The 17,787-nt window shown below is 46.5% G+C and overlaps 1 protein-coding gene across 8 annotated transcripts in view; it reads right to left on the reverse strand.

Annotated features, from left to right (window-relative positions):
• ZMIZ1 (zinc finger MIZ-type containing 1) overlaps positions 1-13,406 on the reverse strand; it is a 334,738-nt gene extending 321,332 nt beyond the window's left edge. For 3 of the 8 annotated variants that reach the window (XM_072931004.1, XM_041717211.2, XM_041717210.2), the window contains exon 1: positions 11,713-13,404. The gene's annotated coding sequence lies outside the window, so the exon portion shown is untranslated. Of the gene's footprint in view, positions 1-11,712 lie in introns of all 8 variants that reach the window. The other 5 variants (XM_072931008.1, XM_072931003.1, XM_072931005.1 and 2 more) reach the window with 5 other exon arrangements.
• Between the last annotated feature and the right edge of the window lie 4,381 nt (positions 13,407-17,787).

The raw sequence follows: 17,787 nt of genomic DNA on the forward strand, positions 1-17,787 counted from the left end.
CCGTCACTGTGACAGTCAAGTTTGATTTATAGCTTGTATTTATAGTCAAAATACAGACTACAAATTAAACACAACTCTAAAGTAAAAAAAAATTGTGGTTTTACACTGTGGTGATAAACTACCTAAGAAGCTCTGGTGCTTGTAAGTTGCCAATACTTGCAATATATGCAGATATTGACTGATCCTATTACATTCCCATGCTCCAGTCCCTTCAGCCAAGATGATGGGGTCACATTGAGAGAGCTGTGCAGAAGATGCACTCATTAATTGTGAGCCCACATTAAACCATGAGTGGGTGTGCACCAGTCTCCTTTTAGGTTAAGGAACAAAATCTCCTTGCAGAAAGAACACTAACTGTAGCACATTTCAGAGTTCAGGAATCTTTTAGCTATTGTTTCCCATAACATTTATTTATTAAGAAAATAGATCAGAATTGGTCATATACACCTCATTACGGAAAAAAAATATCCATAATGAAAAAGCTGACTTTACCTACATTTTTAAACTTAAGGCAGCTGCGAGATGATTATAATTGTTCTTAGATTCAAACACAGATACACATTCTATCTTCAGATGGTGTTTCTAGGATCTGATCACTCAAGCATGTGTATGATTCTTCACTGACAAACCACCTGACTCCTCTACTTGTGCAACTTGCATTACTCATAAGAAATCCTTGGCAGAGGCAGACCAACATATGTTAATTACTGGGCTGCATTATAATAGGTCTGACATCTTGTTTCTCATCCTGAGTTTAAAATAAAAGGAAACAACAGTCTCTTTCAATACAAAAGTATGTATTTTTGCCTCTCAGGCTAAAAATATTCTATGTTAAAAACACAAATAGATAACTGACAAAGAAGCCCTGCCTCTTCAATTTTCCTTTTGGGGGGGTTTAGCCTTATCAAACAATGAAAGAAAGCAAAGAGATGTTGTTGAGAGGTTGGTCTATATGTATTCACCTTTTATTTACTACCAAATATTCTTAAATTGGATGCAACAGGTAAAATGGGAGCTCGACTTCCCAATATTTCGTTTCCTGTATAAGCAGTTTTTCAGGTAGTATTGGCTGCCAGTTGCTTCAGCAAAATAAGGTATAAATACATGAACATTGAAGATGAGCATGACTAGAGCAAATATATACTTTAAAATATATTTTTATTTTTCATACAGCAGGAGATACATACTATTTCTTTATTTTATAACTTAATATGCAGGAATATTGCTAGGACCACATGTTGGCAACATTACAAGTATTTCTGATTTACATTTCTCTTTATTGAGAAGGAGATACTGAGGGCCATAGCTGCAATTTCAGAAAAAGGAGTAAGACTCCATAATGACTTGCTGTTTCTTTTTGGGTGACCAAATTCAAATTTTTAAACGTGAATTTCAAATTGTATGTCACCACTGTATGTCACCAGAAACATGTGAAGTTTTCTTTAAATTTTCAAAGCACTAATATTCTAAAATTAGGCAATAGTACCAGATTTTCTTTCACAAAAAGTGTTACAAAGGAGTTTATGCATTGAGTGACTTATGCAAGCATTTAGGATGCAAAACCTTTAAGAATACGCTGAAAACGCTGTCTCAGAAGTTTGGGGTTTTTTTTCCAAAGTGATTAAACAAGTATATCTTACACGTATGACCAGAAACCTGCTGGGCATGCACTGTCCCCTGTTTGCCCACCCCAGACTCCCTGCACTGGGTGCTGCGCCGAGGCACAGCGCTGGTCCCTCTCCGAAGGCAGAGTGCCAGCCAAGAAGCTCCAGCCAGGAGCAGACAGATGGTGGCCAATAAGGAAACTATCACAGCGTCTTAGTCACCATGGCACAGCCTGGGCACCGCACAATAGCAGCCTGCCTGTCACCGACTTGATCCTCCTTGCAGCTCATTAATGTGTTTACCTGCATATGCCTGGTGCTCCCAGCTCTGGGCACACAGACACCGAGCTGGAGCTGTCCTGGGTGAACCACTCCAGTGCCATGGGGCTTACAAGGACCCATCACAGCCTATCACAGAGCTAAAGGCAGATATCCAAAGGTTACAAAACACTGCCTTAAATACAGCATACCAGCCACCACTCTTGTGGAAGCAGCTATGCTCTAGGGTAGCTAAGAGGAAACACGCCAAGGTCTTAAAAATAGATGTTCCAAGTACCAATTAGTTCACAAAAGCAACATCAACAGATGAATCCTAAATTTTCAGCATTTTTTGTATTTATTTGGAGATAAAACAACCTTACTTAAGGATAAGAGAAGCAGCACAATCCTGTATTTAAGGCACTCATTTGTTTCCCCCAGCCAGTTCCTCAGAGCTCCACTCTGAACCCTCCAGCAGCAGCCACCACTGCAGTCTCAAACTTGTCCTTCTCTTCCCTGCAGACCCTACACCCCTCAGATGCTTTTCAATTGGTTCCTTTACAAAAGGGCAATCTGCCACGAATACAGGTAGAATAAAAATGATTGCAAACATTTTCAGAACCCGTTTTAATCCAAAAAGCTCTGAAGCGCTAACCATCCGCAGCCTCAGCCCAGCCTGAGCAGCACCAAGCACCATCTGGTCTGTGCCCCAGGGGGCCTTTCCCCTCTCCCAACCTGCACAGCTCCAGCCAGTGCCACCGGCTGTGGAATCCAGCAGCTCTGCTCTCCCTGCCACACAGACTTCACGGACACAGCAATTTGATGTGGATGTTTTAAAATATTTATCTTCTGTCCTGTTGCTGATTCCTTCTGAAGTATAAGCCATCTCCAAATGGCCAACCCTTTATGTGCAATTCATACGCAAGGGTCACTCAGAATGCGAAGAGCAGTCTCCAAAGGAAGCATTTATAATGTTCACGCAAGTCCATCTTTCGTATTTTAATTGTACTTTTGCTAAACACTAGGTTTAAGTATTTGTTAACAACAAACATTGTAAAGGTTCCCCTGGATTCATTCTGTACTCTGTCTCTTGCTGGTCACCAACAGCTGGTGTTTTACTTGTCCTTTGCTAAAAAATAACACAAGGCCAAATGAAACCCACTCCTGAGTTACACATAAACAAGCAAGTGCCTGCTGCAGAGGTGGGACTTTGTTTAGTGCAGTTCGAAGCCCTCCTGGGTATCCAGCTTCCCACACAACTCCTGTCTGCCTGTGCACAGAGCCCGGAGCAGCAGGATCACAGAGCCCCCCTGGGTATCACAGAGCCCCCCTGGGTATCACAGAGCCCCCCTGTCTCTCCTTCCTTCTAGTCGCAGCCCAGGGCAGCTGGGACTGGGAGTGAGAGGCAGTGCTGAGCAGTGCTGAGCAAGCCCTTCCTCTGCGAGGGCTCCCCACAGGCACACGAATTCTGTGGTGTAGCAGGTTCAGAGCCAGCCATGCAGCCAGAGAAAAGCGGAGGGCAAATGACTGAGAAAGGACACAGCACCCACACACTTATAATGCCAAAAACTGCAGGAAGATGAGAGCCCAAGTGTTTTAACGTGCAAGGCTGATCTAACAAAGTCTGAGAGGGCTCTGCTAGTGACCCAAAATAACTTCTCCTTACATAATAGTGTTATGATTTTAATGTGAGAGATGTCAGAGTATTACAGTGCCAAAAGCCAAAGCTACGCATTCATTTGGAAAGCTAGTAGGCACCCATCTCTAATGGTATCTAACTCCAGCTGGATTGCAACCCAACGCTTTTTAAAACAGTGATGTAGATTTTTGGAGAAATCTTACACTTGAGAGAGCAAGCAAAGACTAAAGTACAGCTCCTGTGACAAACATCTAAAAGCAGGACTGATAGCTGCTTTAAGGCTCACCAAGTGAGACCTATCTGAGTGGGTATCTCAGAATAAAAAAAGGACTTGTGAATGGGATCAATTTGAACACTAGTTTGTAGAGAAACAGCCACAACAGCACAACACACGTCAAATTCGCCTTTTCAGTCACAGAACTACCATCCACATCTGCACATAAGTGCCTAACTGCAACTCAGCATCTTGGTTTTCTGTGAAAAAGAAAGGTAAGGTTTTGTGGTTTTGTAGAGCACCTAAAGGACAGTGAACTAAGCATGCAGATGGAATCACAAAAGCATGTACAGGATGACAGTTCACTGGCCTGACATCCTTTAGAACAAGAATTCCAGTTAAAAAAAGAAGTTTAATTAAAAGTAAAGTGAATCAACCTGTGCTAAATGGAGAAGAGAAGCTTTACTTGAAAAGGCTTGGGGAAAGCCTTGGGTTGCTGTAAGGGAGACCCAAGCATAAGCTGTATAACAGCTGTAAAGAAGTTAACTTCTGTGATCCCACTGCTGGGAAAAGAGTTATAAGCATTAAACAAACATAGAATTTACAAGAAGGACACTAAGAGACTGGTAGATTGCCTGACAACCATATCATTCTTCTTTTCCCCTACAAACCTGTGAGATAATAAACTACTCTCTTTCATCTATGGGTAGATGCATAAACAAACTGCTTTTCTGAGAATTCAGTGTCAACTAAGTCTCTAAAACTGTTTTTTAAAGCATTTTCTTGCCCCTTTTTTTTAGCAGGAGGTAGGATTGGTGCAGTTTGGCAGGACAGGGGAGATAATCAAATGGTTCTTCCATTCACCTAAAAATATATAAGCTTTAAAACTGAAGGGTAACAGTGCTTATTGTCAAAATAGTTCAGCTGCAGGAACTTGTATTTTGCAATGTATTTTAAGCAAATGCATTCTCTAAGAAAATTTTCATGTTTATAAGGCTTTTTATCATTTACAATAGCCAAGATCTTGGAGATGTGCAATACTAAGGAAAACTACGGCTTATGTGAAAGTAATAATATGTAAGGTATTTCTTATTTTCACACTATCTATGGAGGCATCCCACCTTCAGGCTGTACAAACAGAAGCACTGCTCAAACTGGGGGCAGACACAGCAGGACAGCAGTTGATGAGTTTCTCTCATTTCCTCAAGAAAGTGGCTGTAGTTGGAGGGGGCGGAGGTCTTGCAACTCAGGGCTCAAGCTTCTCCTCCCTGTCACTCAATTCTCTTGTGGTAGATTTTTTCCCCTCAGACATCACACTCTCACACCTCTAAAATAACCAAGAGCAGATGGTAACCTTTGAGCTGGAGAATGCCCATCTAGCAGGCTGCTGGACAACAGTCATGTCCAGGAGAAGAGCACGGGGGAAGGGTCTGAGTTTCACACAAAATCAAAGTCATAAAAACACCTTGCAAGCTTACAATGATTTCTGCTTTTGGTGAGGTAGACTCTGAATCCCCTTTGTCAGTATGAACCAGACAATTTCTAGGGAAATCCCATTTCAAACCTTTTCAAGCACCAACTGCCCTGCAGTGTCAGCCTGTGCACTGTCCTGCACTTCTTCCTCATCCCACGGTGCCCTTATTTACACAATAATCCAGTATTAGATCAGTTCATCTGTTTTCAGAATGGGTGTTCAAAAACATAAGAAGAGAAACCTGCACTGCAGAATTTACTGATGGAGATACAGAGGTGTGTATTTCTGAGCAGCCTAAAAGACTCCACTGTTCTCAGAGGGAATCAGGAATGGAGCCAAGAAACAAGCAGATACACATCAAGGGAACTGTTTTTGCTACTAAATGGCCAATTGAAGCCCCTACTATTCTGTCATATATCTATGTCACTGCAGTCCCAATAAATAATGCCTTCTGATTAGTTATGAGACTATCTAGAAATCTCTAAGACAGATACTGTTCACTGTGCCAGCCAGTCAGTCATCGGAGCCCTGAAGTCTCAAAGGAATTAAAAACTACGCGAATCCAAAAGACAACACAAACTTGTTGTCAAGGTATTGCTTTTTCTCTTACTCTTCAAACATGTTTTAACATAATCAGCAAAGATGACAAACGGTATTTCACAGCACAGAGGGCTGCCATATGAATGAGGCAGTTTCCCCACATTTGTGCATTAGATCAAGTAGTCAGTATTCTCTAGTTAATGCTATCTGGACCAAGCTGACTACCAAACTAAATCACCAGAAGAATTTACCAGCTACCAGGCAAAGAGTTAAGAACATGAGAACAAGTAAGATTTAAAAAAAAAAAAAACCAAATAAAGACAACAATCTCCATACTGGTTTTGCATGACATTATCAGATGCTTCACTTTTGAGGCTTTCATTCTTGTGTTAGCTCTGCCAACACATATGTATTATCTATACATTAGAGTTGTTCCCTTTTCTAAGTCAGACCCACAGCACTGCTGCTTAGCCCTGGAAATAAAAAAGGTTTAGAGCAACCACAGTCCCTCTGTGCCCGCAGCCAATACTGACTACCAAAGAACTGGCATATAGCCCCACAGGGAGAGGATAACACAACTGGCTGCAGATCAGGCAGCTGGACCATCGCCTGGGTAGGTTTCACAGGTCTGAAGGAGGATGTCTTAGCATGAGGACATGAGTTATAAATCAAGTCTTCACCAACCACTGACATAAGCCAGGACAAATAAGCAAACATAAAATTAACAAGAAAAGTCTTATATAGACTAACAATGAGCAGTAGAGGTAATACAAACTCACACTTTTATGAAATTTGCACAGGTTTGTAGCACTGTGCATATAAATAGGGTTTTGAGCAATTTCTTTTCCTGCCTCCCCCTGCCTGGTATTGAGCCAGGAGCCTTCCAGCTTCACTTTGGGAATCAAGTCAAAGCTGGTCTGCAGAGTCAAAACAAACCCTGGATTACCAACCAGGGGATATGCTTCCCACATTTATGTTCATGGAATGCTACTGGGATAGGTTGTATGTGACTACCCCAATACTAGTACACTAGACAAAACACAAACCAGCTTGATCTATACAATTATCCATGTAAAGGACAGAAGTCCCTTTTCAAGCTTAGATATTTCACTAGATCCTAGACCTTATTTAAAAATGCATCAACCATCACTGACTGGAAAGGATTTCTTGGATGTTACACCATCCACTACAGGAGGACAAATTACTTCCTCTGTCCTTTGCTACAGAACTAAAATGTGTAAGCAACTGAAAGAAGCTACAGGTATTCCAGAATGAGTGATCACCTATGTGAGCCTTCAGAAGGGCAAGTTCTTTTAACGAATGAGTCATTCCCTGTGGAGTAACTTAATTTCTATTGACACTTACAGGAGAAATTAGGTTGAAAGTGATTTTGTCTGTCTAAGAACAACTTTGCTTTTTTTACTGGATACCTAATGCCCATAGAAATCTGCCCTGCTCCATAAAGGGAAGGGCAGAGGCACTGTACTGAAACCAGGAAACTTCATCTTTGCAGGCAATGCAGACTTCAGTGTATCTTAAATTATTAGAACCAAAAATAACATGTAACAAGTGTAAGGCCATCTCCTACTCTCATAATACACTACTGCCTCCAACAGTCTAGCTGTGGAGATCCATTACTACTCATTGCCTGGACATTTCCCTAGCAGCCTATATTCTCTTTAAAATATTCTAACATTAGCCAAGTTGAATGTTAATGATCACGTGAAACCCAATGCAAGTGAAGAATTGCAAGTTGCTACATAAGAATTTTCTGCTCTGTAGTAAGAAGGGGGAGAGGAAGAAATCAATACAGCAAAACAACCTTTTAAGCCAAAGACACCATTTTAAAACTGAAATTATTTCTAATACCACTGACAGCCTCAACTTGTCATCAGCAGGAAGGCTTACATGCACTTGGAGTGAAGATGTGAATTGAGTGTAAAGAAAGCACACAATATCGGAGCAGGAGGTCTATCTGTGGTGGATCTATATTGATGTTTTCCTTACTGTGTTTTCCCATAAAACACACCTAAATGGATAAAGAGGGCTTGTGCTGCTTGTCCTACAACAGGCAGTTGACAGGAACAAGCATAAACCAACATAAACTCTTCGGCAATATTCTCGCTGCTTTGCTGTAATACAGGATAGAATTTCAAAAAAATTGGTCTAACTAGGAGCGAACAAATTAGCCAATTGCATAGTGGTCAAATTTGCTACCACAGGCATTAACTGCAGTCCTACTTATTTATGAGAAACAGGCTTCCCAGGTAAAGCTGTAACAACCCAAGCTCACGCCTCCTGCAGCATTTGATCACCCACGTTGTTAGAGCAGCACAGCAGGCACCACGAGTTCCTGGCCAGCCACTACCTCCATTTCTCATAGTCACATTATCTCCTGTGTGACTGGCAAAAGCCTGGATCCCTGTTGCTCTGAAACCTATCAACAACATTGGGGAAGGCAAAAGGAATTCCAAATCTTCTTCCTTTCCCAGATCTATTTTTCTTCCTTTTCAGGAGAGAAACTAGGCTTTCCAGGCTGCTAGTACAAACATCAAGTTGCTAAAAACCTGCCAACATTGTCTCCAACTATAGTATCAGTGATGTAACTGCCACCCATGCGGGTTTGGGGCGCTGGTTTGGTTCTGCTGTGGCTTCTCCCCCCCCCCGCCAACAGAAAACCTTTGGAGCCCATAAAAGTGGAAGAGATTTGGGGCAAAGGGCAAACAACTCCCAAGAAAAGTTATGAATGGAACTGTGCTACAGAGAGCCTTGCCTTTCCACTCCTTGTACAGGAGAAATCATTCAGATGTTGTAAAAACTGATCCATTATCTTTTGTAGGTTTCTTAAAATAATCTAAAAACAGAATTGTACGCCATACTAAGATCGCAGATATATTTCATCCTAGAGAGCACAAAACATTCTCTGTACATATACACAGCAACTCACTTCTTTCCTGAAACAAAGTTTTCATTGATCCTTTGCCACAGACTCAATTATTGTTTCTAATCATGATCAACGTTTATTTAAAGTATTGTAAACTGTAAACAATGCAAACAATAAAAGCATCTGTCCATGCTGACATGAATGTAATTGGCAGGTTAGATACCTATATCAATGGGTCCCAAAGGTGTTCTTCTTAAATTCAGAAAGCCCAAAGTAAATTTAAATTACAATTTACAGAATAATCTTGAAATCAGCCACTTTTCAAGGTAGTGTTATCATGTGTAGATAAAACACACAATCTGTCAATTCAATCCCAGGAAATTCTTCATTGTTTTAAAATATAATCCTAAAGACATTGATTTTTAAAGCCTCTTTCTTTATTTAATGCAGTGGATTATGCAAAATTCCTGGTCCTCCTCGCACCCATAGGGAAAAATAATCCTTCTCTTGTAATGTAGCAATTATAGATACATATGTAAAAACAGCAGAAATCAAGGCACTTGGAAACCACACTTAAAAAGATTTAAAAAATACTTGACTATGCAATATTTAGGGGATTTAAAGTCAGGTTTTCCATAGCCTCACTGTAAAAATTAGCGACCTTTTCCTTCTCCTCTTCCCCACCCCGAACTCTGAGGAAAACGGCCACCAAATGCACTCAGCTAGCCTCAAAGTCACACGTGCTCCATTGCAGCTCTTGCTTTCAATGTCTCTTTTGTTTGATGGCTGGTGTTTCAACATCCTCAGCTTGGAACAGAGAAAGGTCAGAGCAAGTCTTCTGGCATTCACAAACCTGCACCAGGCCCCGCCAAGAGAAGATTGATGCCATAGTACATTTTACCCAGTCAAGAGAAGGAAGTGGAGCTCTGAATCCACAACCAACTATGTTCGTCAGAGGAATTTGTTTCCCAAAGGTGTTTAGCTTTGTTACATTCCTTTGTGAAACTTTTCTGCTGGTGCTAGTAACATTTTTGAGTTACCCACTGTGCCATGTTACTGCCCCAGTATCACAACCTGAGCAGGCTCCCACCGGTAAGTCATTTTAGCCATACATGCCAGCATACAGCCTTTTTCTTTAATTCCCCTCCAGATTTTGCTTCACCCCTACGTTATCCCCAGTACCCTCCCACCTGCTGCCCTCGCCTTTCCTCCCTTGCGTGGGGAGGAGAAAAGCTTGCACCATTAAACTTCCAGTGTGCATGGCCAAGGTCCGTTCCACAGCTAGAGAGAAGCTGTTGCTAAATATTCCTTAAAAGCTTTGGCACTTCACGGCAGTTGGAACTACTCAACCAGAGCTGGGAGCCAAAGCTTTGCCACAGCATTAATGGGCTTTTGCCCTTTTAAATTTTATAAGCCTGTCGCCTTTCTGATGCGCACAGTTTTATTCAGAGCCCTAAATGGCCATTTCATATTTAAAAGAAAGCTTGCATAGGTAGCACCCTAAAACTACCCCAGGTCATTCATCACCCCAGCTCTCCTACTGTCTCTTAGGAAACCTTTGATAGAGCATTTGTTCAGGCTGCCAAGTTAAATCCTCTTCTCTCGTGTCAATGCATTGAAAAAAGCAGTCAGAACACCAGCTTCACTCAGGCCTGCTGAAGTAAATGGAGAAAACCAATTCCTCTGGCACTACAGAGCCATTAAGCCGTTTGCAGATTATTAACTGAAGCACAAAAATACACACGGCGCACAATCGGACGACAGAGCAGAGCTATGCCTTGAGTTTGCTTCGGTCTCGATAAACTGACGATACAGCCACAATTTGCACCAACTTAAGCAGCTGCCGGGCTGGTGAGCGGGACCCCGGCAACCCCAGACAAAAGCGGCGGTGCGGGGGTCCCGCTGCCACCGGGGCAGGTTCCACCTTTGGCACAGACGGTGCCGGGGGCTGCACTCGAAGGGGCACCCCCGAGGCGCCGCCCCGCGTCTCTCATCGCAGCCTCCGAGGCGGCACCGAAATTAAACTTTGCACGTGCAAAACAAAGTTTACAGTCTAAAACCCCGATTATAGTAACAACTTCCTCCCCCTGTCTCAGACTGCCGTACTCCTTCGCCGCTACCGCGCCAGCCCAGAATGCTATCCCGAGCCCGGCGGGGGGGTGGGGGGGGGAACAAGAGCGTGGCTGGATGGCTCCTATTTTTATGTTTACATTCCTGAAGTGTCTTTTAACTGGCTGCCATTCTCCCTCTCCCCGCGAGCAGCTCCGCCGGCCGCCCCTGCAAGCGCTTCCCCCGCTCCCCTCGCACAAAGGCGGGCGAGCTCCGGCCGGGTCGGGCACCCCCGGCCCTCTGCCCCCGCGCCCCCTCCCCTCCGCCCGGCGGCTTCCTGGACAGATGCACGGGGGGAGGGAGGGGAAGAGGGAGGGAAGGGGGCTGCTCCTTCCTCCTGCCTGGCGAGAGAGGCCCAGGTCCCAACTGGCTCTCAAAACCCAGACGCAAGGAATTTAGACCCAGGCAAGCTTCCCGCAGCCCCAAGAACAGGCGCAAGCTTCCCCACGCGTCTCCCGAGCCCCGCACGGGCGGCCGGGCACGCACAGCCCGAGCCGCAGCCCCGGCCCCGCTGCGGGGCTCCTGCCCGCCCCGACGGCGCTCGCCCCGGCCGGGGACAGCCGCCGCCCCGGTCCCCGCAGTCCCCTTTGTGCTTGCGGCGGCTCCGACGCCCGCCCGCCTCCCGCCGCGGCTGCTCCAAGTTCGCCCCGGGCCGGGTCCCTCCGCGACCCCGCGGCCGGCCCGGGAAGGGCACTGCCCGGGCAGAGCCGCTTCCCTGCCGCCGGGCCCGGCTCCGCGGCTGCTCGCTCGCCCTCGCCCCGCGCCCTCGGCGGGGACAGTCTGCCCCTTTAAGAAGTCTCCACACATTTTCTCCCCTTGTAGAATAAATATGTTGTTGTTTTCCTTTTTTTTCTTTTTTTTTTTTTTCTCCCTGTACACCTATTTCCCCAGCGTGGCCGCTCCATTGTTTCTGCTCCGCCGAGACGCAACCCCTGCCCGGCCGCGAACGGGGAGGTGCGAGCAGGGAGCGCAAATAGACGCGAAACTTACCTACGGATTGCAAAGCAGCCTTGCAGCAGCAAAATAATAAGGAAGAAGGCAGGCAAAATCCTCTTTCCCAACTGATTTGCAGCTCTACTCGGGTATTTTTAAATATATAATTTTGTTTATTCCCCTCCTTTCTTCCTTCTCCCCCTGCTTTCTTTTTTCTTCCTTCCCCCCCCCCCTTTTTTTTCCCCTTGCCCACAGACAGTGAAAAGGAGCTCAATGTTAGTGGGTGAGTAAGTGAATCAACTAGCAGAGAGCACAGCAAGTTGAAGTGTCAAATTACATTGGCTATTCTATTACCAAAGGGCCATGCTTTGTGGCTGCTGGCAAAATCTGTCCCAGATTCCTATCTGAAAGGGAGCTGCCTCCTACAGGGATGTTCTTCCCTTCGCCCTCTCCCTTCCCCTCTCCCCCCGCAACACACACACACACACACACAGCCCCCCCAAATCACACCAAGTTAAAAATCTTAGATGCGAGTTAAAATACAAATATTGTCTTACAGTGTCTTTTAAGGCGGGGAGTCCTCCTGAAAACCAAGCACTCGGAAACCCTTCCACTCTGGAAACTGAAAGCTGGAGAATATGTATACTCCCTTCGGTGTTTTTGTATTATTAAATAGGGGAAAACCACCCTGGACCCAACACACTGCCAAGCATGAGGTGTCTCCGTCTCTGTCGTCTTCACGAGAGAATTTTTACGGGCATGGAAGGAACTACCGGGCGGGCAGGGGGATTACACGGGAACGCCGAGACATCCTGCTGCTCCGTTATTGCACTCTAGCCCCCCACCCCCCTCCATTTGTTGCCACCACCCCCACCCTCGGGGCCGCTGTTATTTTCAGAGCCCGGAGCTCCCGCCACCCAGGTAGGAGCGGGGTTCTCCCGGGGGTCCCCGCTCAGCCGGGGAAGCCGGGCGGGCGGCGGGGCGGGCCCGGGAGGCGGCCCCGCCGCGGGGGGGGCGGTCAGGGGCCGGGGCCCCCCCGCCGCCCGGAGCGCGGCCCCCGGCGCTAACAATAGGGCGTGTTTTTGTGCTGTTTTTCTTCCCCTGTGCTCCTTAGGAAATCCAGCCCGATTTCCAGGGAGAAAATAAGAAGAAATCGTCCTTGTCTGACGAGCCCCAATCTGCTAAAAAACATCTCCCTCGACTTCTCTTCCCCTTGATAAAACACTTCCAGGACAATCAATATTTTATGATGAGTTGTTAATAAGCCTAATATATTCATCCCTGCTCCAACGGGGCTTGTTAGATTATGCAATTAAGATAAGCAATTTAAACAGCACTGTGTAGCTTCTCACTGGCCACATTCGTCTTGTTGTTGGAGGAGGAGAACGATCGGGACTGTAAAGGGATGTCGGATCGCTCGGGGAAGGGGGAAGATTGTCTAATTTTTTCTTATTTTTCTCAGCTGCGTGCAGGCGGAACGGAGCGCTACCACGGCTGTCCGCGCCGGTCCCCCCGCGGGGCTGCCCCCGTCCGCCACCGCTGGACGCGCTGATTTGCGCGGGGCTACGCCGCCCGCCCCCGAGGGCAGCGCCCCCGGCGCGGCCCCCGCCCCGCTCGTTTACGCCTTCGTGGCTTCCCCAGAAAAGAGACTGCTCTGCCTGCCCCTCTCCCTGTGCCTCCGGCCGCTCCCCGACCGCCCCGGGGCGCGGGGGGGCCCTGCGGACTCCGCGCCCGCGGCCGCTCTCAGTGCGCAGCCAGCGGCGGGCAGGCCCGGCCGCGCCGCGGGGGGAGCCCCGGGCGGGCAGTGCCGGCGGGGATGGCCAGCTGGCGGCGGGCGGCGCGTCCCGCCGCTCCGGCGCGCTCCGGCTCCGCGTTTTGCGAGCGGCCGCGGTGTCAGCCGGGGAGCGCCGAATAACAAAGGCAAGTTTGAGAGCAGCCGCCGCCGCCGCCGCCGCACAGGCTGCGGTGACGTCAGGGAACAATGCCGCTGCCAGCCCGCCCGTCCGCCGCCCCTTAAAGGCGCACGGGGCTCCGCCGGGGCCCCGCCGCCGGCCGCGGGGTAGAAGGAAGGGGGTGTCTGTAGTCGGCCCCCCGCCCCGCAGCCCCCGGCGGGTCCCTCTGGCCGGACCGGGAGCGGAGGAGGTTCTCCGTCTCACGGCTCCCTCCCGCGCCGTGCCCCGCGCGGCCTCCGCCGCCCCAGTCGCTGCCTGCAGCTGCCCCGAGGCGCGGCGGCCGCCGGGGCGGGAGCGCTCGGGCCCCGCCGGCCCTGCGAGGCCTGAGGGCCCGCTGCCCTGCCGCACGTACGAGCCCGTGAGCCGCCGGGGCAGTGCTTCCGCCCAAGGTCCGGCTCCGCGGGGACCGGGACCTGAGCGCTTCCAGCCGGTTCGGCCTCTGCTCCCGCAGTGACCCCGCGCTTCTCCCTTGCACGGTGCGCTGCCCTCCTCTCCCAGCCACGCCAGCCCCGTGATTGTAACCTCTACTTCACTGCTTCAACAGTGGATACTGTCCAGTCAGTGCAGCCCATTTCACTCCTGCACAGCATTAGATGTCTCATTGAAACAGGCGCAGAAAAAGCCCAGCCTTTTAGGGAACCAAAAAGGGCACTATTCATCCATCAGCACAAGTCTCTGATCTGCTTCTCTGTCATAACCATGGGTTTAGCTTAAGCAAATGCTTACTCTGATCAATAGTTGTGTTGAAGTTTAGCAATACAGTAATCTGATAATCACACACATCAGGGCATCATAACTTAAGAATTCATTTGTAATTAATACCTTTTTAAGGTATCAAATTTAAGGTGTCAAAACTTCTGTCTTGGGCATGGGCAAAGTCAAAGCAGTAGGTTTTGATGTTTTATTGCTTGAAACCATTTTACGGAAATAGAAGATTAGAAAATCTTTGTGAAGCAGCACCATGACAAGGTAACAAGGCCTGTCCACTTAAGTACAACTTCTACTGGTACCATCCAGGCTGAAAACAATTTGGTAAACGCACATTTACATTTTCAAGTGTTTTGTAGTTTTCCTGCAGAGTATGTTCCACATGAGCATATCCTGCAGGATTTACCAGCTGCATCACCCTGCCTTCTTTCGGTAACCAAGTCGCCTGATCAATACAGTGCATGGCTAGGAAAAGAAAGGTCTTGCAGGAAATCATTGTAGTGATTTAGCAGGTGCCACTATGCCCTCTGAACCTGCCTCTACTAAATTGGGCTTTGCCACACACTGTTCAGAGGCACCAAAGGGGTTGGAAGTGCTACCTGTCCACAGGGGATGTGCAAACCTAGCAGCCTTTGCCACTTGCAGTCATTGGAGCTCAGCCAGCATTGCAGTGACAGCACGTGTTAAGTGGTGTCACAGCCAGATCCCGACTGCTACGCCTGCCCACACAGAGCTCTTCACTTCTACAGTGGCAGGAGACATTTCCTGTTTCCTCCATAGGATGTGTTAGTCACCAGTGAATTTTTCCCCTAAAAGTGGTTGCAGCAGTCAGTTTATCTACTGTATTTATCAGTTTGTTTGTAAATTAAATTAATTCTGTGAGGTTTAGGACAACCTTCGTTTTCTCTGACCTGTGCCGATACAATTTGTAAATTGAGAAAGGTGCCACGAATGCATGTTGGTGTGCTTTTTTTCAGGCAGGGACCAGGCTAATCCACTACAAAGAACTTTTATAGCTGCTCCAACTCACTGCCAATTGCCTGCTGTGGCATAAAGGATGGACTGGTCAGTTGGACTGAAAAAAAGAGTTCGGAGGTTACATGTATGGTAGGGTCAGCTTAGGGTATTCAATGTTGCCCCAAGAACACCCCTCTAAACAGAGTCCTCAATTAGGCCAATCAGCCTAATTATCCAACTCAGTTGCAATGTCAGAGCAAAGCAAAAACAGTATTCACAAAATGACAAAGGATTGGGTCCTTTTTGTTTGTTCTAAAAGACCAGGCTGCTCTTCGTGTTCTCGACAATTCTGACACCAAGAGATCTTGGGAGAGCTTTTGATACAGAGGCTGCACAAACCTCAGTGCCTGATCTGGGATCCTGGCTTAACAGCGTTCTGCTGCGGCAGTAGCAAAGCCGTCAGCAAGCATGCAGACAGACAGTTATCCACATTATTCCATGCTCTGTGGTGGGCCTGTCCATGAGGGATTAGACCAAATCTGCTAACCTCATTTCTGTTATATAACCTAAGACAGATCTGAACTCTTTTCTCCAGAGGATTGTATGGTAAACCAGAATATCACCTCCCCCTAGCCCTCTTCAGCTGCAGTTCAAATTAGGTTTTGCTGCTGTCATAATTCATCCTGTACCATAATGAAAATGGAATTGATTGAGATGGCATGTAGACATTGTGTCTAGACATACCCAGGTTACTTGTGTATACAAATTTTATCAGGTAACTGCTATTGATGCCGCTCTTTTTGCAGCACAGGATTTAGCACAGACCACAGAGGCCAGAAGTGGGGAGTGCATGCTTAGATCCCAAGTCCACACAGAGCTATTGGGTGCTACAGCCACTAGTAACTGGGCTCCCCAGGTTAAGAGCTCACTCAAGCCAGCCCAACAGGGACTGCAGGTGTACAATATACACCAAAAACTGCCTGGGATCAGTGCTGATTTCAAAATGGGCTGACATCAGCATTGCTTTTCTGGTGGGTGTTGGCTACACTCGCACCCCTGGCACCACACCAGCTGATGCTCCCCACACCTTTATAAGAATTCTGAGTCCTCATGGACCTATTCATCCATCAGCACAAGTCTCTGATCTGCTTCTCTGTCATAACCATGGGTTTAGCTTAAGCAAATGCTTACTCTGATCAATAGTTGTGTTGAAGTTTAGCAAGTCTTTTAGCAACAGCAAAGGATGCCAGGAATACTACTGGATGCAGTAAAATTACACCTATGTGAAAGTGAGATTAACTTTCAGTGAGGCTGCAGTCAGGCTGTACACATTACTCCACACACATAAGAAACTGATACTATGTCCATTTTTCTCTTTTCGTTAATGGTATGGGAAAGAAAACAGGGTTTATTTGGATTCATAAATTAGAGATGAAATTACTATGCAAAGACATTAAGGAAATTTGCAATTATGCAACGGGAGTCCTAGTGGAAAAAGCAAACAACTTTACTGAGAAAAACAAGTTGGAAACAATTACAAGACATGAAGAGGGAAGTAGCTGGAGGTTGGACTTTTTTCTCTTCACTTTTCCTTTTGAGGCCTGAAAATGTGTATATTGTCTTAAATTTCATGCCTAGGTCCTTCTCAACCTATGCTGCCTAAGTCACATAGTCATTTATGACTCTCATGAGGGACTGGATTCCTCCAAAGAAGCTTTGACATGACGGGTAAGACAAGGAGCATCAATGAGACATTTTTTAAGGATACACATCTTGCCTTTTATGGGATTTTACACTGACACATCCTTTTTACAGTCATTCTTTCTAAACCAGATTGCTACTCACACCAGTCTTCTGCAAACTGTTCTCTCTACTCTAAGCCCAAAACTCACTAGGAGCTCTATGGGGTGCCACAGACGCTCAACAAGCCTCTCATCTTGCAAAGACAAGCCCCAAGTAACTCTGCTGAGTGACTTTGCACCCATGCCTCATACTCATGGAGTATACTCTAAGAAGGATTGGTGCTACAGTTTATAGTGTTGTCCTCAGCTCTCACACACACCATGCTGGATTATACAGGGAGGTTTGATCAGTTTGACAAAGAGAATAAAGCCATTAAAAATTACATAGGAAGATAACACTGAACACCAGGATGTATGCCTCCAAAAGGCAAAATTACATCTTAAAAACAAAACACAAGGGAAGGAAAGGATAGGAAGAGAAGGTATGCCATGTATAACATACTGAAAATGAACTTGACGTATGTGAGCTGAGGAAATGGAGCATTGTAAACACGCTGTTTATATAGTGCCAAAAGGATGCTTTTATGGGGATATAAACATTAGGTACCCCTGAGGATACAAGGTAACCTTCTTAAGAAGATAAAGACTCTGCCCTGTTAAAACCAAATCCAAGTCCAAATTCAAGAACCAAGCATGTATCTGCTTTGAGAAATCTCAAATCAAAATTTGTTATGGGCTGAAGTCACTTGACTCGTCCAACATTGTCGTTAAAG

Source organism: Taeniopygia guttata, chromosome 6, assembly GCF_048771995.1.
Source record: "Taeniopygia guttata chromosome 6, bTaeGut7.mat, whole genome shotgun sequence".
Taxonomy (NCBI): domain Eukaryota; kingdom Metazoa; phylum Chordata; class Aves; order Passeriformes; family Estrildidae; genus Taeniopygia; species Taeniopygia guttata.